The following is a 27695-nucleotide window of genomic DNA, read 5'->3' on the forward strand; positions in this document are numbered from 1 at the left end:
CTTAAGTATGATTAAAGTTAAGCTTAGGCATAAGTATGAATGATTAAATTGAATTGGTTGGGGTTGTTATGATGTGATAAGGATGGATGTTGGTTGTATGTTGGATTTGAGGTTGGTTTGTGGTTGGTTTTGAATGGCTTAAAATTGGGAAATCGCGTAAACATAGCCGTCGTAACGTCCGATTTTCTTTGGACTGTTTTTGTGCATAGCATTAGGACCCGAGAACCCCCTGCTAGATTATGACCACTGCCATGTTAGATAACTCATGTTACGAGCTTCGTTTTGATATGTAGTTCGTTCGATTCCGATGCACGGTTTAGGAGAAACGACCATTTCAAGTAACGGCGTTTCGCGAACGAAACTTTTCCCCTCGCCTTACTTTGAAACATAGGTTAAAGACCAAAAAGGGTTAATTAATGTATGAAACATTTATGGTAAGTGTTTTAGGCAGTTGGTAAGACACTCGCGAAGGAATCGCTTTAAAACTCGTAAAGGTTAAATTATTAAAAATGGTGGAGCCAAGGATACCCGAGTGACTTAAGCAAATCAGTGAGCGCAAAACAAGCGTTAGAGTCTAAGTTAGTTAAAGTATAGATTTACAAGTGATTTTGGTTTAATTCCAACTTACTTGTTGTTTATAGGTTACCAGACTCGTCCCGAGCCTTTTATCACCCCAAGTCGCTCAGGCAAGTATTCTATCCGTTATACTGTTGTTGTGATGTATACATTTGTATATGCATGATCTTGCGATAAATGCATATTGGTTAATTAGCAAATGTTGCGATATATTGAAGCATGCTGATATGGTATATATATATGCATGCCTGTCTCATATTCTTGAGTTATATATCTGTTGGTTCAGTTGATAATACCTATGCTAGAGGATAGCGGTAACTTGCATATACCCTTAGTATAGGGACCCAAAGGTGAAAATATTTTCTAAAACCGGGAGTCGAGGATCCCGAGTAGATTTTGTATATATGGATATGGATATATATATATATATATATATATATATATATATTTATATATATATATATGGTTATAGTTTTCCAAACTATTAATCGAATAAGGTTTATTCGATAACTTTAACTTTATTTTATTATTGAATATTATTTCGAATATTATTCGAAGGAGTATGACTCCTTTTATTTATTTATTTGAATATTATTTGAATATTCATTCGAGGACTTATGACTCCTTTTATTTTATTAATGAATATTATTTTGAATATTCATTCGGGGACTTATGACTCCTTTTATTTATTTATCTGAATATTATTTGAATATTCATTCGAGGGCTTATGACCCTTTTATTTATTTATCTGAATATTATTTGAATATTCATTCGAGGGCTTATGACTCTTTTATATTATTTATTGAATATTATTTGAATATTCATTCGAAGGCTTATGACTCAGTTTATATTATTTAATGAATATTATTTGAATATTCATTTGAGGATCTATGACTCCGATTATTTGCTGAGGTATATTCTTTATTTTATTAAAGAATAAGGTGTCAATAATCAAACTTATTTTCGATTATTCAAATAAAGATAATACTTTCATATAAGTATATCTTTGGTTATTTAATACTTGTTTCAAGTATAAGTTTTAATACTTCTACTTCAATTATTTTTATAAAGATTATTCTTTATGGGAATATTATTTAAATAATAATATTCAGTCATTTTCTAAATATTCTGGGGACTGATTTACTTCATTAAATCAGCTTTACTCCAAACACTCTATAATGTGTTTTCGAGTCTTCAAAATGATTTTTAAAAGATAGAGCGGATCCCAAAACTCATTTTTATATTTAAGATCTTCCTTTTTAGGGGATTTAAATACTCGCTCAAAACCTGAGGGATCCGGCTCTGTGGTGTGTTTTATATTCGCAACAAGGTTGCTGTTTTGTTAAATGAATTGATTACTTACCCAACACTCGGGAAGTAAAATTCTTGGAACAAGTTAATCCATTAACAGGCATCGCCTGGGAAATATCGGTGAGTTTTCCTTTCCAACTAGATACGACTTCTTGGTGAAGCCGTATCAACAAGTTTCTACTTGGGGAAAGGGGGAACGAGCTTTACGTTTCAGAGTCATGGATTTCATCTGAACTAGGAGTGGCATAAGTGGCCGAGTAGCGCCGGCCCAGCCTTATTATATTGGCCCAAATGGCCTGGAAGTTCCGCTAAGGCGGTCCATTCCTTAGGAGTTCAGTGTTCGGTTGACAAGTAAATCCGACAGGTTCTCCTCTACATGTAGAAAATGGTGGGGTTGCACTACTACGACTGATCATCGTAAGTGGTCTTCCTGGCGCGGCAAACTCCTGTAATGAGTTCATCATCCAATTGGATATTTCTGCAACACTACCCAGAGCATTTCGATAGAAAGGCTACGGTTGGGCGATTGTTGAGTGTTGGCAGGGTCAAGTTTTCAAAATGATGTTTGCATCAAATGAAGTATCTCGTAACTTCATTTTATTTTGATGATATTTTAAAGATTTAATCTATTCAAATCTTGTCTTGTAGTCTCATCTATGTGATGAACTGTTGAAAGCTCATTATACTTTAAACAGTGGTAGTTCAAGTAGCTTTATAAATGATATAAGTATAGTGAAGTATTTGGTAACTTCATCCCTTGTTTCTACTTATATCTAGTAAGTAATTATCTTACTCGTGATAAAAGATTCTAGTAAGTATCCATTTAGATACTTATATTATTGTTATCACTACATATTATCTTGCGAGCTGTAAGGCTCACTCTTGCTTTATTTCTTCATCACACAACAACAGTTAGGAAAGATGGCCAGACTCCAGCAGACCCAGCGCAAGCGCGTGGGAAGCATCCCGCGTCTTCCCGATGATGTTGTGGCTGCTATAGCTGCAGAGGTAGATCTATCGGTAGATCAGGCATTCTATTTTTGAGAATCAAATTATGTATAATTATAACTTGTGGCAGATAATGGCAATTAACTGTAAATTTATCAAGTAATCATTTTGGGTTGTAATAACTTTTAAATTGTGGATTCAAAGACTTGTACTTATTTAAATTTCATCTCTGAGACTATAACGGGTTGTGGTGTGTGTTAGTGTGGGGTCACAGCATAAGGTTATTATTATTAATTAAGTGAAGTGATATTGTGGAAAGAAAGACCGTGACGACCCGGATCCCCGACCCCGGATCTGGGGGTGTTACAGAAATGGTATCAGAGCTAAGCGTTATAAACCTCAGAGATGATGGGACGTTAAGATAATAAGTTTACTAAGATAATAAGAACTCTTGCCAAGTTCATAGTCGGACTACCTAACATAGTACTGACAGTTAAAACCCTTATGGGAACCCTTATAAATATCGTGATAGGAGCGTAGTTCATTATCGTATATGGTAGCGGGACTCCGAACCCTGAGGTTGAGGAGCAACAGCGCGATGATGTTTTATTACTAATTGGAGATCGGATTGTGGATCCGATAGAGTGTCCTAATGCAGGACCGGATGATGTTGATATTGAGGATGTTGTTCTAGAAGGGATAGTTGTTGAGGAGGATCCCATGGAGGATCCTGACAAAATTGGATAAAGGACCACTGATGAATTGATGACCATGGTTAGGTCGACTACCAGAGGTGGGATTGGCCGGTCACTACCGGAGGTTCGTTCAAGTTTGTAAAGATAGTAGCCCCTTTAACGCGGCTTACTCGTAAGACTGGGAAGTTCGAATGGACAGAGAAATGCGAGAACAGCTTTCAAGAACTGAAGCAGAGGTTGGTGATGGCCCCTATGCTGGCATTGCCGGATGGAAAAGGAGATTTTGTGAAGTGTAGTGACGCTTCGCACAAGGGCTTAGGGTGCGTGCTTATGCAGCACGGTAAGGTAATCGCGTACATGTCAAGACAATTAAGGTAATATGAAATTCGATATCCCCGCCCATGAGCTTAGGCTCGTGGCAATAGTTTTACCCTAAAGATTGGAGGCACTACTTGTATGGAGAGAAGTGCGAGAATTACCTAAGCCATAAGTGCTCTAGTACATTTTCACGTAGAAAGAGCTCAACATATGCCAGAGGAGGCAGTTAGAGCTAATCAAGAATAATGATTGGGAGATTCTTTATCATTCGGGGAAATCCAATGTGGTGGCTGATGCCCTTAGTAAAAAGGAGAGACTCAAGATGATAATGTCTTTGGGAGAGTTTATAAGAGATTTTGGAAATAGTAGTGAAGATAACCGGAGCCGGTACCGAAAAGCTATTTGAGATTGCAATAGAGACCGAATTATTGGAAAAGAGCATACGGTGCCAGAGAAAGATGATAAGGGAATAATGAGGTATTCCTATAGAATTTGGGTTCCGAAAGTTCAAGAGCGTAAGGATGAGAACTTAGATGAGAGCCATAGTTTGAGGAATAAGATTTAGAGCAAACCCTGAACGTGATAGTCAGGGAGGTCGCCATCAAGATAGAAGGAACCCATGACATAATGGAGTGGAAAATGAGGATTTTAAATTAAAAGATGACCCCAATTATGGGGAGTAGGATGAAACATTTCATACTAAGGAAACCGAAAGTCGAGTAAGGAAAGGAGACCCGAGACGGTACTCCTATACGGCAATTCATGGACCTGTCTAGACAGAACTTAGACTATTATCCCCAACCACCACCTTGAGGAAACAATGCGATAGGAAATTCTTTCAGGACCTTTAAGTCTCTAAGCTCTCAGAGTTCCAAGGAACAGGTTGACCTAGTCGAGGCAAGAGCCTGGCTAAAGGAAATATAGGAATCATTTGAGATTCTAAATGATTGACGAACCACAAAAGACTGTTTTTGTCACTTACCCTCCTAAGAGAGAGACCACCTGCTGGTGAAAGACCAAGAAAGGCACGGAGCCAGAGGTTAGAATAAACTGATTTAAGTTCAGTCAATTGTTTTTGGGAAAGTAATTCCCAAAGATAAGGAGATAGTGTAAAAGCTTTGGAGCTAGAATAAAAGTGGATGAGTATGATGAATTATGAATCTAAGTTGTAAAAGTTATCAAGATTCGTTCTGAGGACACGAATCCAGAATGACGGGATGTTTGGAATCAATACTTATGTTGTGTTAGTTCATGAAATAATGATAAGAGAAAGGAAAATAAAAAGAAACTGAAGTGGAAAGGAATATAAAGGCAATAGAGTTTGAGGTATGATAAGGGAGTTGGGTATGAGGAAACCCTAAAGACTCGTAGCAATAGACATAGAAAAGTATGCATTCGTGAGGATGAGGGTGATTCACCATGAGTTAAAGTTGATGGTTGAAGGCATAAGAGATATATATAGTTTACCCCCTGTAAGTTGGGAGGATTTGAGGAAACCTTGAGATAGTTTGAAGGATAAATAATGAGACGCGGATAGAATGAGGAGACAAGGAAGTAAGAAATTAGGAAAATTGGATGAAGGAAGTGACCTTCAAGAATGTGAAGTGTAAGACCGGTGGCTTGATACCCAGAAAGGGAGACGCCAGGTATGAAAGATATCCCAACATTGAGGTGACTGTTGAGATAAACAACAAAAGTAAATGAGCAATTATTAAGAAGAAGTTCACGTTGAACATGACCAATGTCTTCCAGAACATCCTTGTTATCGTTACCAAATTAGGCAAGACAAGCGGATAACCGTTGTTATCTTTTGGAGGCCATATTGATTGACCCCATTTTGAATACAAATGTTATTGTGAAATTAGACATGTACTATCGAGGTGGGAATGATTGAATAAGACACCCTTATCAGGGATATATGACTTGATTTATCCATAGAAGGATGCAAGTACCTTTTAAAGGTGGAATTAAGGATAGAACATCGGTAACTTAAAATGAATCCTAGGGGAATGCATAAAGGTTGGCATTTCACCCTTAATAGGGACAGTATGAGTTTTGACAGTATGATTGGGAAAGGGTTAAGGTAACAACAACCTTTAAGAATCAGTGGAGAAATTTTTCAGAAATATATAGACAATGGTTCTAGTATTAGTAAATGGTATTTTGATATGCCCTGTATCTAGGGAATACAGGAGGAACGATTGAAGGATAATCTTAGAGGTTTTACAAGGAAAAAGGTAATATTCAAAATTCTCAAGAATAAAAATGTGGATAAAGGAAATATGACGTAATTATAATGATGCCAAGTGGGGCACGTGTTAAACCACGAGAACGTATGAATCGAACCAGTAAAGGTCAAAATTGTTCAGGGCAATTAGGGCCCAGAATAAAAGATGTTCTAAGTATGATTGAGAGTCAGTCTTGACAGTGATTAGCCTCTAAAGACTGAGGCAATAACTTATGGAAAAATGATGATTTTTTTTACTCATCTGATTTTAAGGAAAACATCTTCACTCAAGCAGTGATCGGAAATAGGGTAGAAAATTAGTGAAAGTGGTTAAGACGACATTGATTGTAAGGAAATATTACTATCAGGAAAGGCCAAAGAGGTGGCCGACACTTTAAATGTAAGAGGACAATTACAGGCGCTCGTGCCAGAGGAATACAGTAATAATGGTTGAAGCCGTAAAGGTTGTTTTATGGTTGGAGAGATTGACATTCCTTCTGATGACTGTGCAAATACCCAACCCTAATAGTAGTTGGTAAAGGTTTAATTCGTGTAATCGCCATGAGCAGGCTATCTATCTTAGAAGGTCCTATCTTGAGATAAGCCAGGACCATGTTTCAAAAAGGACTAGACGAACCTTTGAGTAAGTCTTCTATTTAAGGCATATGATTTAGAATGGTATTAACCTGCTATCGTTGCTTTGATTGAAACTCTTCTACAATTTTATCTGCTTCATGTCATGTATGTATGTCAGGATCAGGAGTGTTCTTCATGAATCAGGAATGGTGATTATGTTACCTCCTTAGAATGATTTGATACGACATGTATGGACTCCGTATGGTTAGATATTAAGATTTTATGGAAAAGTGAATGACGACAGTAGGTCAGTGGTGGACCATAGTAAGGCAGCAATGATTCTGCGAGTAGTGAGCTGATTACAACCATGAGAGTTGTATTGGAATGGGTGTTGAGATTGAGTACCACTAATCGGGTCGTGGTAGTGTATAAGTTATCATTGATAGACTAATTAAGTAGAGTATCTACCTATTGTATATTTATTCTACTTATCAATAGAGAGTCGTATTACTATACGAGGAAGGTTGCAGTGCAAGCATAGAATTTTAGTAACGGTGATGTCTGGAATGAAAACCCAGATTCGATTTTCGATGTCGAGGGAGTTTCAAAGGTGATTGTGTATAAGCTCGAGGAAGAGCATGGGTCCATAGAATGATGGACGGAATAGCAAAAAATATTTAAGCATGCAAAATGCGATGCGATAATACTTGATGTTGATATAAATACATATGTTTTGTTCTCCTATGACAAACCTCTATAGTTCAGAGGTAGGTTCCAAGCCAGATATTTTGTGGCAGTATATTTTTTTTTCATATATACAATTCTCTTCAATTCGTTCTTTTCTCTTCTTTTCATTTCATGTAAGCTGAGAAGAACAACCCTTCCAGAAGGGGAGGTATTGCCGAATGACTATCTATCTTTGTGATAGAAGCCTAGTAGGATACCGCATGTTGTTTAATTGCTTGTCAAGTACTAAAGGTTGGCCACCTTCTGTACTAACTATGCAATATAACAAGTGTTCATGATCATAGTGATCTCTCAACAAATTCCTTTACTTCTATTTGATTGATCAAATTTTGGAAAATAGAAACAACTGAAAAAAGAGTAATAAAGTGGTGGTAGTATGCGGAATGGAAACACATTCGTGATACTAAGGTTGACGTGGTTATTAAAAAGTTATAGAACGCTAGCGAGCAAAAGTATAACTAGTATAATATTAGGAACGGAAGGTAGTAGCGACTACGAACTGGGAAAAAGGATGGGTAGTGAGAAGCAAAAGCTATAATGATTAGAAGCTATGATGAGAGTCTGTGTAATAGACTTGAAAGAATTTGGAATGATCACTTAATTCGGATTAAGTTATCTTACGACAATAGATCATATGTCATTATCGAGATGTCGCCTTATGAGATCCTTGAGGGAAGACAATGTCGATCTCCCTTATGTTAGGATGAAGTTGTAGAGCGCAAGATGCTCGGACCCGCAGTAGTCCAAAGGACCAAGGATATGATAGATCTAATCAGAGGACGGCTGGTAGTAGCCCAAGATGGACATGATAAGTATGTTGATTTGACACGAAAGGATAAAGAGTACGAAATAGGGGACCTAGTAATGTTATAGGTATCCCTTGGAAAGGATTGATGAGATTCGGAAAGAAAGGAAAGCTAAGTCTACAATTTGTTGGACCCTTGGATATATTAAGACGTTTGGGAAGTTAGCATATGAGCTAGCCCTAACCCCGAACATGTAGCAGGTCGTAACGTGTTCCACGTATTAATGTTAAGGAAGTGTAATTCAGATGCCAGACAAATAGGGACATATGAGCGCATAGACATGCAACCAGACGTAACCTATATGGAGCAACCAGGAAGGGTTATAGAGTGAAAAGGAACGAGTACTTAGGAGAAGGGTTATCAAACTAGTAAGAGTTTGATGGTAGAACCACAATGTGGGAAAATTGACTTGAGAGTTAGAAAGTGCAATACTAAGAAAGTATCCCTATTTATTTCTATCTGATTCCGGGACGGAATCCTTTTAAGGAGGGGAGACTGTAATAACCCAAATTTTTGAGAAATTTTGAAACCCTTATGAATAGTGTTTTTACTGAACGAGAAAACTTTTCATGCCACGCTATGTAGGGGTTCTGTTATTGATATTATGGGATATTATTAGTACTCTATGTGGTATATAAGTGTATGTAAAGATCGTCAGAATCCAATTCTGAACACTTTGATTTTTTCCGGAAATCCACTAGATACGGAAAGAATTGAGTATAAGGTAACAAGATAAAAAGGATTTAAATTAAAGGATTATAAGAGAGGATCATAAAAGGAATACAATATATTGAGAAAGGTTAAGGGAACCTAAGTAATAAGATCCCGGGTATGATCCCTCAAACGATAAACGAGAACGAAAGATAAGCGAACCGTAAAACAAATAAGTGACCAAGAGTCAAGCTTGTACAAGAAGCCAGGGATTGTGACATCATCAAACCACAAGGTGTGGACAAGTGGGAGCATTATGACATGTGCAAGGTGACATAGGCATGACAAGAAAGGAAGGAGATGTGGTGACTTTTTAACCACACAAAATCAAGGGCAACTAGGTAATTTACTAAATCAAACACAAAAACCAAGCCAAGCAAAATCATTTTCATCAAAAATCAAAAAGAAACCAAGGCATGGTTCATCATGCTCTCGGCTTTTACTATTGCAAATGGGCAAAAATTTCAAAAATTCAAGATCCAAGCTTCCTAAATTGGTGAGTAAATTCCCTAATCATCTTCATGCTTAGTTAGGGCTATATCATGAGTTTAAGCCATTAATTCCTTCTCAATCTTCTTCATTTAATCAAAGAAGAAGACTATGAATAGTGTTTTCAAGTTTTTAACTTGAAGTTTTTCTTGTTTTTCTTGAAGATCCAAGCTTTCCTAAGACTTCTCAAAGCTTCTTAAGGCTTCCTAGCTCCTCCCACCACTTCAAGGAAGGTATACCATCTCCAAACCCTATATCCCTATGTATTATAAGATGATTTTAATTAGTAGGATGATATTGTAGCTTGTTGTTGTGATTTAGAGTTTGGGATTTGGAACGGTAGTGAAATGGAATGGTAAATGTTGTGGTTTTGATTAAAAGAACTTAAGTATGATTAAAGTTAAGCTTAGGCATAAGTATGAATGATTAAATTGAATTGGTTGGGGTTGTTATGATGTGATAAGGATGGATGTTGGTTGTATGTTGGATTTGAGGTTGGTTTGTGGTTGGTTTTGAATGGCTTAAAATTGGGAAATCGCGTAAACATAGCCGTCGTAACGTCCGATTTTCTTTGGACTGTTTTTGTGCATAGCATTAGGACCCGAGAACCCCCTGCTAGATTATGACCACTGCCATGTTAGATAACTCATGTTACGAGCTTCGTTTTGATATGTAGTTCGTTCGATTCCGATGCACGGTTTAGGAGAAACGACCGTTTCAAGTAACGGCGTTTCGCGAACGAAACTTTTCCCCTCGCCTTACTTTGAAACATAGGTTAAAGACCAAAAAGGGTTAATTAATGTATGAAACATTTATGGTAAGTGTTTTAGGCAGTTGGTAAGACACTCGCGAAGGAATCGCTTTAAAACTCGTAAAGGTTAAATTATTAAAAATGGTGGAGCCAAGGATACCCGAGTGACTTAAGCAAATCAGTGAGCGCAAAACAAGCGTTAGAGTCTAAGTTAGTTAAAGTATAGATTTACAAGTGATTTTGGTTTAATTCCAACTTACTTGTTGTTTATAGGTTACCAGACTCGTCCCGAGCCTTTTATCACCCCAAGTCGCTCAGGCAAGTATTCTATCCGTTATACTGTTGTTGTGATGTATACATTTGTATATGCATGATCTTGCGATAAATGCATATTGGTTAATTAGCAAATGTTGCGATATATTGAAGCATGCTGATATGGTATATATATATGCATGCCTGTCTCATATTCTTGAGTTATATATCTGTTGGTTCAGTTGATAATACCTATGCTAGAGGATAGCGGTAACTTGCATATACCCTTAGTATAGGGACCCAAAGGTGAAAATATTTTCTAAAACCGGGAGTCGAGGATCCCGAGTAGATTTTGTATATATGGATATGGATATATATATATATGGTTATAGTTTTCCAAACTATTAATCGAATAAGGTTTATTCGATAACTTTAACTTTATTTTATTATTGAATATTATTTCGAATATTATTCGAAGGAGTATGACTCCTTTTATTTATTTATTTGAATATTATTTGAATATTCATTCGAGGACTTATGACTCCTTTTATTTTATTAATGAATATTATTTTGAATATTCATTCGGGGACTTATGACTCCTTTTATTTATTTATCTGAATATTATTTGAATATTCATTCGAGGGCTTATGACCCTTTTATTTATTTATCTGAATATTATTTGAATATTCATTCGAGGGCTTATGACTCTTTTATATTATTTATTGAATATTATTTGAATATTCATTCGAAGGCTTATGACTCAGTTTATATTATTTAATGAATATTATTTGAATATTCATTTGAGGATCTATGACTCCGATTATTTGCTGAGGTATATTCTTTATTTTATTAAAGAATAAGGTGTCAATAATCAAACTTATTTTCGATTATTCAAATAAAGATAATACTTTCATATAAGTATATCTTTGGTTATTTAATACTTGTTTCAAGTATAAGTTTTAATACTTCTACTTCAATTATTTTTATAAAGATTATTCTTTATGGGAATATTATTTAAATAATAATATTCAGTCATTTTCTAAATATTCTGAGGACTGATTTACTTCATTAAATCAGCTTTACTCCAAACACTCTATAATGTGTTTTCGAGTCTTCAAAATGATTTTTAAAAGATAGAGTGGATCCCAAAACTCATTTTTATATTTAAGATCTTCCTTTTTAGGGGATTTAAATACTCGCTCAAAACCTGAGGGATCCGGCTCTGTGGTGTGTTTTATATTCGCAACAAGGTTGCTGTTTTGTTAAATGAATTGATTACTTACCCAACACTCGAGAAGTAAAATTCTTGGAACAAGTTAATCCATTAACAGGCATCGCCTGGGAAATATCGGTGAGTTTTCCTTTCCAACTAGATACGACTTCTTGGTGAAGCCGTATCAACAAGTTTCTACTTGGGGAAAGGGGGAACGAGCTTTACGTTTCAGAGTCATGGATTTCATCTGAACTAGGAGTGGCATAAGTGGCCGAGTAGCGCCAGCCCAGCCTTATTATATTGGCCCAAATGGCCTGGAAGTTCCGCTAAGGCGGTCCATTCCTTAGGAGTTCAGTGTTCGGTTGACAAGTAAATCCGACAGGTTCTCCTCTACATGTAGAAAATGGTGGGGTTGCACTACTACGACTGATCATCGTAAGTGGTCTTCCTGGCACGGCAAACTCCCGTAATGAGTTCATCATCCAATTGGATATTTCTGCAACACTACCCAGAGCATTTCGATAGAAAGGCTACGGTTGGGCGATTGTTGAGTGTTGGCAGGGTCAAGTTTTCAAAATGATGTTTGCATCAAATGAAGTATCTCGTAACTTCATTTTATTTTGATGATATTTTAAAGATTTAATCTATTCAAATCTTGTCTTGTAGTCTCATCTATGTGATGAACTGTTGAAAGCTCATTATACTTTAAACAGTGGTAGTTCAAGTAGCTTTATAAATGATATAAGTATAGTGAAGTATTTGGTAACTTCATCCCTTGTTTCTACTTATATCTAGTAAGTAATTATCTTACTCGTGATAAAAGATTCTAGTAAGTATCCATTTAGATACTTATATTATTGTTATCACTACATATTATCTTGCGAGCTGTAAGGCTCACTCTTGCTTTATTTCTTCATCACACAACAACAGTTAGGAAAGATGGCCAGACTCCAGCAGACCCAGCGCAAGCGCGTGGGAAGCATCCCGCGTCTTCCCGATGATGTTGTGGCTGCTATAGCTGCAGAGGTAGATCTATCGGTAGATCAGGCATTCTATTTTTGAGAATCAAATTATGTATAATTATAACTTGTGGCAGATAATGGCAATTAACTGTAAATTTATCAAGTAATCATTTTGGGTTGTAATAACTTTTAAATTGTGGATTCAAAGACTTGTACTTATTTAAATTTCATCTCTGAGACTATAACGGGTTGTGGTGTGTGTTAGTGTGGGGTCACAGCATAAGGTTATTATTATTAATTAAGTGAAGTGATATTGTGGAAAGAAAGACCGTGACGACCCGGATCCCCGACCCCGGATCTGGGGGTGTTACATCAACCCAACCCACCCCCTCAAGGAAATAACAATGTTGTGGTAAACTCTTTCAGGGCTTTTAAGTCCCTTAAGCTCCCTGAGTTCCACGGATCAGCCGACCCAGTTGAGGCAAGGGCATGGTTAAAGGAAATGGAGAAATCCTTTGAGATTTTGAGTACCGATGAGGCACATAAGACTGTATTTGCTACCTACCTTCTGAAAGGAGAGGCCAACTACTGGTGGGAGGCCAAGAAAAACATGGAGACATATGCTATCATAACCTGGGAGAGGTTCAGTCAGTTGTTTCTGGGGAAGTATTTTCCGAAGTTTATGGAAAACCAGATGGAGCTCAAGTTCTTGGAGCTAAAGCAGAATAACTTATCTGTAGCAGAGTACGAAGCGAAATTTACTGAGTTATCAAGGTTTGTGCCGGAGTTTGTGAGCACCGAGGAAAAGAAAGCTAGGAGGTTTCAGCAGGGACTGAAACCGTGGATTCAGAATAGGGTGGCAATCCTTGAGCTTACGGATTATGCCACTCTGGTGCAAAAGACAACAATTGTAGAAGCCGGAAGTGAACAGATGCAGAAGGAAAGAGAAAAGAAGGGAATAAAGAGGAAAAGTATGAGCATGGGTGGGGGTTCAGCAGGAAGGAGCTTCCCAACTAGATTTAATCGAGGAGTAGTGTCCCTACCGGGAAAGAACACTGGGTTTAAGCGGCCAATGAGCGTGAATGTGAGCCAGAGCGGCCAGAAGTCAAGAATGTCCTATTCCAACCAGTCTCGACCCCCATTGCCAGCCTGTAACACTTGTGGAAGAATGCATTCTGGGGAATGTAAGGGAAAGCCAGTAACCTGCTTTAAGTGTGGGCAAGTGGGCCACTATTCTCACAAATGCCCTTCGTCAGCCCCTGCCGTCATTCCAACCACCACTTGTCATCAGTGTGGACGCCCGGGTCATTGGAAGAGGGAATGCCCAATGAACAAACCAGCAGCTTCAGGAGCCAGCAGGGCTGCCTCCAATAAGCCACCTACTGCGAGGACTTTCAACATGACAGTCCAGGATGCTATGAAAGATTCAGATGTGATAGCAGGTACCCTTTCTCTAAATTCAGTCAGTGCAAACATTTTATTTGATTCAGGAGCAACTAAATCTTTTATATCAAGGTACTTTGCGTGTAAATTAAGACTTAAAGCTGAACCCTTGATAGAGCCCTTATAGGTAGAAATAGCCAACCATGAAGTTATTCTTGTTAATCTGATTCACCCCGCCTGTGAGTTAGGCATAGGGAGACAATCTTTCAGTGTTGATCTGTTCCTTTTAAGTTAGGGGAATTTGATATAATTTTGGGAATGGACTGGCTATCTAGCAATGATGCCCAGATAGACTGTAAGGGGAAGAAAGTTAAGTTGAATATTCCAGGAAAGAAAGAAGTCATATTTAGGGGAAAGAGGCAGACATAGAAATTTTTGACCATGGCCCAGGCCAGAAGGATGCTACGAAAAAGAAACGAGGCTTACCTAGCCTATGTGGTAGACACGCAAAAGGAGGTGCCCAACTTACAAGATATTCCAGTAGTCAACGAATTTGAAGATGTATTCCCACAAGACCTTCCGGGATTACCACCCGATAGAGTGATTGAATTTGCGATTGAGTTGGCCCCAGGGACGGCGCCAGTTTCAAAAGCACCTTACCAGTCAGCCCCGTTAGAAATGAAGGAATTAGCTATCCAATTGCAGGAACTTTTGGATAAGGGTATGATAAGACCCAGTGTGTCTCCATGGGGAGCACCAGTTTTATTTGTTAAGAAGAAAGATGGGAGCATGAGGCTGTGCATCGACTATCGAGAGTTGAACAAGCTAACCATAAAGAACAGGTACCCGTTACCTAGAATAGACGATCTGTTCGACCAGCTAAAGGATGTTGTTTATTTTTCCAAGATTGACCTAAGAACTGAATATCACCAACTAAAGATTAAACCCGAAGATATCCCCAAGACAGCGTTCCGTACCAGGTATGGGCATTATGAGTTCTTGGTAATGTCCTTTGGATTAACCAATGCCCCAGCGGCTTTCATGGATTTAATGAATAGAGTATTTAAGAAGTACTTGGACAAGTGTGTGATAGTTTTATCGATGATATCTTAATCTACTCAAGGACTGAGGCAGAACATGTAGAGCATTTGAGGATAGCTCTAGGAATACTCAGAGAGGAACAGTTATATGCCAAATTCTCGAAGTGTGAATTCTGGCGGAATGAAGTACAGTTTTTAGGACATGTGATCAATAAAGAAGGAGTATTGGTCGACCCCTCCAAGATAGAGGCGGTCTCAAATTGGGAAAGGCCAACCACACCCACAGAGGTAAGGAGTTTCATAGGATTGGCCGGCTACTATCGTAGATTTGTACAGGACTTTGCGAAGATCGCAGCCTCTTTGACACGACTTACTCGTAAGACAGAGAAGTTTGAATGGACGGAGAAATGCGAGAACAGTTTTCAGGAATTAAAGAAAAGGTTGGTAACGGCCCCGGTATTGGCATTGCCAGACGGAAAAGGAGATTTTGTGATATATAGTGACGCGTTGCACAAAGGATTAGGGTGTGTGCTTATGCAGCACGGTAAAGTGATTGCGTATGCATCGAGACAACTAAAGGAATACGAGATTAGATATCCTACCCATGATCTTGAGCTAGCGGCAATAGTTTTTGCCTTAAAAATTTGGAGGCACTACTTGTATGGAGAGAAGTGCGAGATTTTCACAGACCATAAGAGCCTCAAGTACATATTTACGCAGAAAGAGCTCAACATGCGCCAGAGGAGATGGTTAGAGCTAATCAAGGACTATGATTGTGAGATTCTCTATCATCCGGGGAAAGCCAATGTGGTGGCTGATGCCCTTAGTAGAAAGGAAAGACTCAGAATGATAACGACTTCGGAAGAATTGATAAGGGATTTTGAGAGAATGGAAATAGAAGTAAAGGTAACCGGAACCGGAACTGAAAAGCTTTTTGAGATCTCAATGCAGCCAGAGTTATTGGAAAAGATCAGATTATGCCAAGAGAAAATAATGAATGAAGGCAGAGAGTCAATGACTGGAGAGGAGATCCATACTGAGAAAGATGATAAAGGGATAATGAGGTACTCCTACCGGATTTGGGTTCCGAACGTTCAAGAGCTTAAAGATGAGATTTTGGATGAAAGCCATAGTTCAAGGTATTCCATTCACCCGGGAAGCACCAAGATGTATAGGGATTTGAAGGAGTATTAATGGTGGCCCAATATGAAGAGGGATGTAGCAGAATGGGTGAGCAAATGTTTGACTTGCCAAAGAGTAAAGGCAGAGCACCAGAGACCCAGTGGACTTTTACGACGGACCTGGAGATTCCCGAATGGAAATGGGAATAGATAGCGATGGATTTTGTTGTAGGCTTGCCAAGGACGAAAGCCAATCATGACGCCATATGGGTAACTATAGACCGACTGACAAAGTCAGCTCATTTCATTCCTATCAATGAGAGATACACAGTCGATAGAATGGTGGATATTTACCTTAAGGAAATAGTGACGCGACATGGAGTCCCAACGTCCATTGTCTCAAACCGAGACCCCAGATTCAACTCCAGATTTTGGAGGAGCTTTCAAGAATGTGCGGGGACCAAGTTAAATATGAGTACCGCGTACCATCCCCAGACGGATGGGCAGAGTGAAAGGACCATCCAGACACTAGAGGATATGTTGAGAGTCTGTGCAATAGACTTTAAAGGAAGTTGGGATGATCACTTGCCGTTGATCGAGTTTTCTTATAATAATAGCTTTCATGCTAGCATCGGAATGCCGCCTTATGAGGCCCTGTACGGAAGAAGGTGTCGATCTCCCTTATACTGGGATGAAGTAGGGGAGCGGAAGATGCTCGGACCCGAAGTGGTCCAAAGGACCAAAGACATAGTGGATCTTATCAGAGGGCGGCTTGTAGCAGCCCAAGACAGACAGAAGAAATATGCAGACCTAGCCCGAAAGGATAAGGAGTATGAAGTAGGGGACTTAGTACTACTAAAAGTATCCCCTTGGAAGGGGTTAATGAGATTCGGAAAGAAAGGAAAACTAAGCCCAAGATACATTAGACCTTTTGAGATACTAAGACGGATTGGGAAGTTGGCTTACGAGCTAGCCTTACCCCCGAACCTACAACAAGTTCATAATGTGTTCCATGTGTCAATGCTAAGGAAGTATCAACGGGATGCCAGACACATAGTGGAGTACGAGCATGTGGATATGCAACCAGATCTGACTTACATGGAGAAACCAGTAAAGATTATGGATAAGAAGGAGCAGGTGCTTCGGAACAAAGTGATCAAGCTAGTCAGAGTGCTATGGTAGAATCATAATGTGGAAGAATCAACTTGGGAACTAGAGAGCGCAATGCTAGAAAAGTACCCCCAATTGTTTTCTATTTGATTCCGGGACGGAATCCTTTTAAGGAGGGGAGACTGTAATAACCCCAAAATTTTGAACTCTTTGTAACCCTTATGAATAGTGTTTTTGCTGATATTGATGAATAAGAAAACTGTTCATGCCACACTATGTAGGGGTTCTGTTATGGATATTCTGAGATTTTATTGGTACTCTATAGGGTATATAAGTGTATGTAAAGATCGTCAGAATCCAATTCCGAACACTTTGATTTTTCCCGGAAATCCACTAGATACGGAAAGAATTGAGTATAAGGTAACAGGATAAAAAGGATTTAAATTAAAGGATTTAAATTAAAGGATTATAAGAGAGGATCATAAAAGGAATATAATATATTGAGAAAGGTTAAGGGAACCTAAGTAATAAGATCCCGGGTATGATCCCTCAAACGATAAACGAAAATGAAAGTTAAGCGAACCGTATAACAGATCAGCGGTCATTAGGCAAACAATTAGGAAGTTAATCAAGGAGGTTAGGGATGATGAGGTCATCCAACCAATAAGGAGAGGACAAGTAAGAGATGATGACACAATAAGGTGATGTAAGCATGACATAGGGAGGGAGGAGATGTGGTTGGTTTATAACCACACAAAGACAAGGTTAATAAGGTAATTAACCAAAACAAAAAACAAAACTACATCCACCAAGCCAAAACAAATCATTTTCATCAAAACAAAAATTGTATTTCTCTTCACCAAGAACATTTGCTCTCGGCTTTTTCCATTTTCAAAGAGAAGATTTTCCAAAATCCAAGTTCCAAGCTTCCTAAATTGGTAAGATAATTCTCTAGTATTCCTTATGCATAGTTATGGCTATCTTATGAGTTTAAGCCTCCAATTCATTATTAATCTTCTTCAAGAAATCAATGAAGAAGACAATGAATAGTGATTTCAAGGTTTTTAACTTGATTTTTCTTGTTTTTCCTTTAAGATCCAAGCATCTCTAAGACATCTCAAGGCTTCTTAAGGCTTCCTAGCTACTCACATCACTTCAAGGAAGGTATATCATCTCCAAACCCTAGCTTTACTTTGTATATTAGGATGATTTTGATAGTTATGGTAAAGAGTAGCTTGAAGCTTGTTTGTTTAGAGTTTGGGTTGGAATGGTGGTGAATTGAATGTTGAAATCTTATGGTTTGGTTAAAGGATTTAAGTATAGTTTAAATTCAAGTTTAAGAATAAGTATAATTGTTAATATTGAGTTGATTGGGGCTGTTGTAGTGTGATATGGATGGACTTTGATTGTATGAATGGATTGGGGTTGTTTGGTGATTGTATTGGAATGGTATAAAATTGGGAAATCGCGTAAATATAGCCGTCGTAATGTCCGATTTACTTTAGACTGCTTTTGTTCATAACATTAGGACCCGAGAACTCCCTGCTAGGTTTTGACCATTGCCATGTTTAGATAGTTCATGTTACGATCTTCATTTCGATATGTGGTTCGTTTGATTCCGATGTACGGTTTAGGAGAAACGGCCGTTTTAAGTAACGACGTTTCGCGAACGAAACATTACCCCTCGCCTTACTTTGAAACATAGGTTAAAGACCTAAAAAAGGTTAATTAGTGTATGAAACAATTATGTTAAGTGTGTTAGGCAGTTAGTAAGACACTCGCGAAAGAATCGCCTTAAAACTCGTAATGGTTAAATTATTAAAAATGGTGGAGCCGAGGGTACTCGAGTGACTTAAGAGAATCAGTAAGCGCAAAGCGAGCGTTAGAGTCTAATTTGGTTAAAGTATAGATTTACAAGTGACTTTGGTTTAATTCCAACTCACATGTTGTTTATAGGTTACCAGACTCGTCCCAAGCCATTAATCACCCTCAGTCGCTCAGGCAAGTTTTCTACCCGTATAATTGTTGTTGTGATGTACTTGTGTTTATGCATGATCTTGCGATAAATGCATATTTGTTATTAGCAAATTCTTGTGATATATTGTAGCATGTGATATGGTATATATGCATGTCTGTTTCGTATTCTTGATACATATATCTGTTGATTCAGTTGATAATACCTATGCTAGAGATAAGCGGTAATTTGCATATACCCTTAGTATAGGGGACCCAAAGGTGAACTTTTTTCAAAAACCGGGAGTCGATGCTCCCGAGTATATATATATATATATATATATATATATATATATATATATATTTATATTTATATTTATATTTATATTTATATATATGAATAGTTTTTAAAACTATGAATCAAATAAGGTTTATTCGATAACTTTATTTTATTAATGAATATTATTTTGAATATTCATTCGAGGGCTTATGACTCCATTTATTTTATTAATGAATATTATTTTGAATATTCATTCGAGGGCTTATGACTCCGATTTATTTACTAATTAATATTCTTTATTTTATTAAAGAATAATGTGTCGGTAATCAAACTTACTTTTGATTATTCAAATAAAGATATTACTTTCGTATAAGTATATCTTTGGTTATTTAATAGTCATTTCAAGTATAAGTTTTACAACATCTACTTCAATTATTTTTATAAAGATTATTCTTTATGGGAATATTATTTAAATAATAATATTCAGATATTTTCTAATATATTGGGACTGATTTACTTTATTAAATCAGCATTACTCCAAACACTATTTAAAGTGTTTTCGAGTCTTTAAAATGATTTTTAAAAGTTAGAGCAGATCCCAAAACTCATTTTTATATTTAGGATCCTCATTTCGAAGGGGATTTAAATACTCGCTCAAAACCTGAGGGATCCGGCTCTGTGGTGTATTTTATATTCGCAACAAGGTTGTTGTCTTGATAAAAGAATTTTGATTACTTACCCAACACTCGGGAAGTAAAATTCTTGGAACAAGTTAATCCATTAACAGGCATCGCCTAGGAAATATCGGTGAGTTTTCCTTTCCAACTAGATACAACTTCTTGGTGGAGCCGTATCAACAAGTTTCTACTTGGTGAAAGGGGGGACGAGCTTTACGTTTCAGAGTCATGGATTTCATCTGAACTAGGAGTGGCGTAAGTGGTCGAGTGGCGCCGGCCCAGCCTTATTATATTGGCCCAAAATGGCCTGGAAGTTCCGCTAAGACGGTCCATTCCTTAGGAGTCCAGTGTTCGGTTGACAAGTAAATCCGACAGGTTCTCCTCTACATGTAGAAAATGGTGGGGTTGTACTACTGCGACTGATCATCGTAAGTGGTCTTCCTGGCGCGACAAACTCCCGTAATGAGTTCATCATCCAGTTGGATAATTCTGCAACACTACCCGTAGCATTTCGATCGAAAGGCTACGAATGGGTGGTTGCCGAAGCATTGACAGGGTCAAACAGTTTTATTGGTGTTTCCATTGAATGAAGTATCTCGTAACTTCATTTCTTTTAAAAATATTTCAAAGATTGAATATATTCAAGTTTTAATTTATGGTCTCATCTATGGGATGACCTCTTGAATCTTATTATACTTTGAGCAGTAGTAGTTTAAGTAGATTTCTAAAAATGGTATAAGTATAGTAAAGTAATTGGTAACTTCATCTTCTTTTAAACTTATATCCAGTAAGTAATTACCTTACACATGATAAAGGATTCTAGTAAGTATCCATTCAGATACTTGTATTATTGTTAACACTATATATTATCTTGCGAGCTGTAATGCTCACTCTTGCTTCATTTCTTCTTCACACAACAACATTTAGGAAAGATGGTCAGGCTCAAGCAGACCCAGCGCAAGAGCGTGGGAAGCGCCCCGCGCCTTCCCGTTGAGATCGTAGCTGTTATAGCTGCAGAGGTAGATCTACCTGTAGATCAGACATTCTACTTTTGGGAACCAAATATTGTATAATTATAACTTGTGGCAGATAATGGCAATTAACTGTAAATTTATCAAGTAATCATTTTGGGATGTAATAACTTTTAAACTGTGGATTCAAAGACTTGTACTTATTTCAATTTCATCTCTGAGACTATAACGAGTTGTGGTGTGTGTTAGTGTGGGGTCACAGTATAAGGTTAATTATTATTAATTAAGTGAAGTGGTATTGTGGAAAGAAAGACCGTGACGGCCCGGATCCCTGACCCCGGATCTGGGGGTGTTACAGCAGCCTTGTCGTAAGGCTCCCTCCCTTCGAAACCATCCGGGCCTCCACAGGCCTCAGACATATCTCTATAATAAAACCCTAAAGGACGGGGATCCTTCCGATACTGGACAATGTAGTGGTATATATCCTCCCACGAACCATCATCATTAGACAACATACCACTGGGGCCTAGAACTAAATTTTACGCCAACACATGTATTGGTCTCTCTGCTCTCAGAAGCATATCTAATGAATCAATTGAAGAAGAAGAAGAAGAAGAAGAAGAACTTGAGTCTATACCACCAATATAACGGGGACACTCCGAATTGTTTTTCCTAAGGTTAGCAAATTGTTTACAACGTCTAACTTGTATGTACTATAACCCCGGAGTCAATGCCACACCCGGACCCAAAAAAGAAAAATAAAAAAACTAATAAACCACATTTTCACGAAATCAAAATGCCAAAATATGGATCTACAGCCTATACATACAATTACACATACAAATATCCCATCAAAAAACACAATAAGCCCACCCTGAAGCCAAAACCAATTGCCAAAAAATGAAATCTCATTTTCAAACGCAAATCCAACTCCTACAACCTATTTTCAAGTGCAATTACAATTAAATTTCAACTATCTATAAAACTCAAACAAGTCTAAGATCAAAACTTCAAAAAACACAAGCAAAAGTTGAAGATATGTCGCCCGCAAGGGTTGGCTCAGTTGGTTAAAGAGGGGATAACTATCCTCTTGGTCACAGGTTCGAATCCCACGGGAGGAGAATTTATGATTATGCCTCTTGAGTCAAAGCCTGTCGATTAAATGCGGTTTATCTTGGTTCACGTGATTTGCAGGCTATTACGTGAGCCCGTAGGGTTTACCTAGTACGCACTCGAAGGGTAGCGGCTGCGGGTTACCTACGATAAAAAAAAAGTTGAAGATATGTCAAGCAATAAAATCAGGAAAAGTAACGCATATTCAACAACATGCAAGTACTTAATAAAATGAGAAGATGAAAGAAATGCTTATAGAAAAGCAGAAGTAGGGGAAAGGCTTCACAAATCAATTGTCTTCACCGTCGGAAAACCTTCAAGTACTCGAAAATGGAAGAAAAGCTTAATTTGTTTCTCTGTATAAAAGAAAAGTAAAAAAGCAGATGAGGTATTTATAGGCGAAGGAAGAAGTTACAAAGATGTGGAGATGTGGGCGTTGTGGCCCGATAGCAAGGACACGTGTCCAAGTCTCATTGTCCTCCAAAAAAGGAAACTGCTGCAGTTAATATTCCCTGCTGTCAAATAAATAATTACACTAATATACATATTATATTTTACGAGGTTTAAGACAAAAAAGGGGGAAGCGAAACATTTCGTTCACTCATATATACATATACATACATACATACACAAACCCATATAATCCAACTAACACCTGACACCCCGATATTTCAGCCAAACTTTTCAGAGTCCAGTCAAATCGATGACGTCTCGTCCTTATTCTTTCAACTTTATCCCCAAAACCCTATCTCCAAAAAATAGCTTGCAACAAACATTCAAATTCAAATACAATATTTATAGGACTCCGGGATTAATCGGATACAAATTAAAAAGACCAATTAAGTCAACTTCGTGTTCTTATACCAATAAGACCCCGAAGCTACGCGCTAAAATTCAAAGAAAAAACCCTAAAAATTTCTTCTAAGTAATTCAAAGAACCCAACTGTTGGGAAAATGTTGTGAACTTGATGATTACATTAACAAAATAACTTAGTAGATTCAACTTAGTGAAAAATGTAGCACTCGACGGATGATCAAATATAGTCCCGACGGTTGAGTCAATATAGTCCCGACGGATGATGATTTGACATTCATCGAATGAGTAGCTTATGTAACAATAAGTCATGTAGCACATTTCTGCAAACACCTTTGTAGAGATTTTGTAGTAGCATATAAGTCATGTTGACTTTAATTAGATATGCAGAATAGGTTGATTAATTGTAAATATAAGATGTCTTGTAATTCTGCATAAATGAAATGAAGTCAAGTATAAAATAGCTACCTGACGGATGATCAACAAAGCTACCAGACGGATGATCAACAAGCCAACCCAATGGATGATAATTATGTACCCGACGGATGATCAATTCAAACATCTGTTGACAGTGACAACACAGTCACATGCGTTGAGTGTTTGCAAAAGGAATGTGGCAGCCTATTCAGCTGGGTTTTTGAGAACAAAGAAGCATTACCATTTCCATGCTATTATGAAGATATTCAAATATGCTGGAATAGAGTAGTGAAGCAGCATGGTATTAGACTTGATAGGTTTTGTTCTATTATCTTGTCTTATTACTATGTAATTTTGGTGATATATAAACTAAGAGTAGAAAGTAGAACAACAACAAGACTAAGCAAATACATTCTCAGAGAAATAATTATAAGCTGTATCCTGTAGCATTTCTCTGTAAGTTTAGTTGTTATATTTGTAAGCAGCTGTGAGCTATTCAAGCTTCACAAGGTTCTCTTGATATATATATATATATCTAGTGGATACATTCAAATCCACCAGAAAGTTTTTAAAGACTTGTGTTTTTATTACTTGTGTGTTAATTTATCTAACTCTTCATTCCGCACTTTGCAAATTAAACACTTATATATTATTAAGTTAGAACCATTTTTCATTAATCTCAAAAAGTAGCCAGAATTACATTCAACCCCCCCCCCCTTCTGTAATTCTTGTTGTAGTGTTAGGGACTAACAATTGGTATCAGAGCAAGCTCTTGAAGCACCAAGAGTTTAAAGATCACAACAAAGATGAACAAGAAGGATGTTGGAGTCAAGATTCCTTTTTTGGACAAAGATAATTACCATCACCGGAAGGTAAAGATGCATCTTCATTTACTTTCTCAAGATGAGGCCTATGTGGATTGCATAGAGAGAGGTCCTCATGTACCAATGAGAGCTGCAACTGGAAATGAGCCATCAGTTCCTAAGCCAAGGCATGAATGGTCATATCCTGATAGAGAACAAGTCAGGAAAGACAAGAAGGCCATGAATATTTTATTCAATGGAGTTGATGGTTACATGTTTGACAACATCATCAATTGCAAGACAACCAAGGAGGTTTGGGACACCATTCAAATAATTTCTGATGGCGCTGAACAAGTTAGAGAAAACAAGATGCAGTTACTAATTCAGCAATATGAGCATTTCCACTGTGAAGAAGGTGAAACCCTCACTGATATCTTTAGTAGATATCAAAAGCTACTAAATGCTCTGAAGCTGTATGGAAGAGTCTACCAAATCAAAGATTCTAACCTCAAATTCCTGAGATCCCTTCCAAAAGAATGGAAACCAATGACAGTCTCTTTGAGAAATTCACAAGAATACAAGGAGTTTACACTAGAGAGATTGTATGGTATTTTAAAGACTTATGAGCTTGAAATAAAGTAAGATGAAAGAATGGAGAAAGGGAGAAAGAAAGGAGGGTCCATTGCACTGGTTGCTGAATTAGAGAAAGAGAAGGAGATGAAGATAGAAGCTGTTGAGTCTACTTCAAAGGTCTGTGAAAACAAGGGCAAGCGGCTGGTAGCAGAAAATTAAGATTCTTTGAGCCAAGATGATATGGATGATATTGATGAACATCTTGCATTTCTTTCCAGAAGATTTGCCAAGCTCAAGTTCAAGAAGAACTTTGGAGTAGCTAAGCCAAATAGAAACATGGTGGATAAATCAAAATTCAAGTGTTTTAAATGTGGCTTGACAGGGCACTTTGCCAGTGAGTGTAGAAATTCAGATTCCAGCAAGAAGAAGTTTGAGTCTGTGGATTATAAACAGAAGTATTTTGAGTTGCTCAAACAAAAGGAAAGAGCTTTTATTACACAAGAAAATGACTGGGCAGCAGATGGTCTGGATGACGATGAAGAAGTCAGCTATGTCAATCTATCCCTAATGGCCAAGTCTGATGAAACAGAGACAAGTTCTTCAAGTAATCAGGTAATCACCACTAACCTTGCACATTTATCTAAAGCTGGGTGTAATGATGCAATAAATGACATGTCTACATAATTATATCATTTGAGTGTTACACTTAAGTCCCTCACTAAGGAAAATGCTAAAATAGAAGAAAATAATTTGTTTTTGAGTGAGAGGAATAATGTGCTAGAGTCTCAGTTTATTGAATTTGAAAAATTGACAATATAATGTAAGATTGCTAAGGATGAATTAACTGAGTCCTTGAAGAAAGAAGAGATTTTGAAGAAGCAGCTTGATCGTGAACAGGAGGTGATTAAGGCATGGAAATCATGTAGAGATGTCCATGCTCAAATCACCAAAGTTCAAGGTATTGAGTCTTTTTGTGATGCAACCTAGAAAAAGAGTAAAGAGAAGCTGGAATCCAATTTGGTTGAAGGATTTCTAACAGATGTAGACTCGATGGATGATGAGAGTCATCTGTCGGATAATCAAAAAGGTTATCCGTCGAGTGACAAATCCTCATCCGTCGGCTGTGAGAAAACCTGTGAGTAAAGCCAAACTTGCCAAGTTAAATGAAAAATATGGATCAGTTTCCAAAAACTTTATTTCAGGAGAATCAAGTCAAGTGAAGAAGGAGAAGAAAGTGAATGTTGGTCATATGTCCATCAAGCAATTGAGTGACAGACTCGAAAAGATTGAGATTAAAACAGAGGCTAAAAAGAAAAATAATAAAAATGAGAAAGTAGGTATTAACAAACATAACAACTACACACCTGATAAGTATGCTCCAAGAAAAATCTGTGTTAAGTGTGGAAGTGTTAATCATTTGTCTGTTAATTGCAAAATTGTCATGCCTACTTTCATGACTATACCACTTTCTTTTCCCAACATGAGTGTTATGCCTTCTATGCCTATGAATGTTATGTCTGCACAGAATATGAATGCACAATTTGCTAACATGTCATTTGCACCTAATCCTTATTATGCTGCATTTAGTATGCCTTAAATGCCACTTAGCATTCCCTACTGGAATAACATGTTTGCAAATAGAATGCCATTTCCTGTTAATCAAAATGTACATAATAATTATGTTTTAATGAATGGTTTTAAAGGTCCAACTCAGATGACTAAGGATGAATTTGATATCCCCAAGTCAAATGAGGTCAAACCTAAGAAACAAAAGAAGAAAGCTAACAAGGCAGGACCCACGGAAACTTGGGTACCAAAATCAACTTGATTTGAGTTTAATGTGTGCAGGGAAACAAAAAGAATATGTGGTACTTTGATAGTGGTTGTTCAAGACACATGACTGGAGATTCTACCCTGCTCACAGAGTTCAAGGAAAGAGATGGCCCAAGTATTACTTTTGGAGATGACATCAAGGGTTATACTGTGGGATATGGCTTGATTTCAATAGAAAATGTCATCATTGAGGAGGTTGCCTTAGTGGATGGTCTCAAGCACAATTTGTTGAGTATTAGCCAGCTTTGTGATAAAGGCAATTCAGTAACCTTCAATACAGAAGCCTGTGTTGTGACAAACAAGAGGAGCAACAAAGTGGTTCTCACTGGAGTGAGAAAAGGAAATGTGTACTTAGCTGACTTCAACTCATCAAATGCAGAATCTATTACTTGTCTTCTCAGTAAAGCAAGTCAAGATGAAAGTTGGCTATGGCACATGAAACTATCCCATCTGAACTTCAAGACCATGAATGAGCTTGTAAAGAAAGAACTGGTTAGAGGTATTCCTCAAGTGGAGTTTTCTAAGGATGGACTATGTGATGCTTGCCAAAAGGGAAAACAAATCAAAGCATCATTCAGAAAGAAGCTTGATTCAACAATTGAAGAACCTTTGCAATTGCTACACATGGATTTGTTTGGACCAGTCAATGTGTTGTCCATCTCAAGGAAAAGATTTTTCCTAGTAATTGTAGATGATTTCTCAAATTTCTATTGGATAAATTTCCTTAAGTCTAAAGATGAGGCTAGTGAAATCATCATCAATCACATAAGGCAAGTCAACAATCATCCTGATTTCAAAGTTAGAAGAATCAGGAGTGACAATGGAACTGAGTTTAAGAATTTTGTTATGAGAGTATTCTGTGAAGAGAATGGGATTATGCATGAGTTCTCAACAGCAAGAACTCCACAACAAAATGGAGTAGTAGAAAGAAAGAATAGATCACTTATTGAAGCTGCAAGGACAATGCTTGAAGAATCAAAGTTACCAACATATTTCTGGGCTGAAGCTGTAAATACTGCATGTTA

This window comes from Apium graveolens, chromosome 7, assembly GCF_009905375.1.
Source record: "Apium graveolens cultivar Ventura chromosome 7, ASM990537v1, whole genome shotgun sequence".
Taxonomy (NCBI): Eukaryota; Viridiplantae; Streptophyta; class Magnoliopsida; order Apiales; family Apiaceae; genus Apium; species Apium graveolens.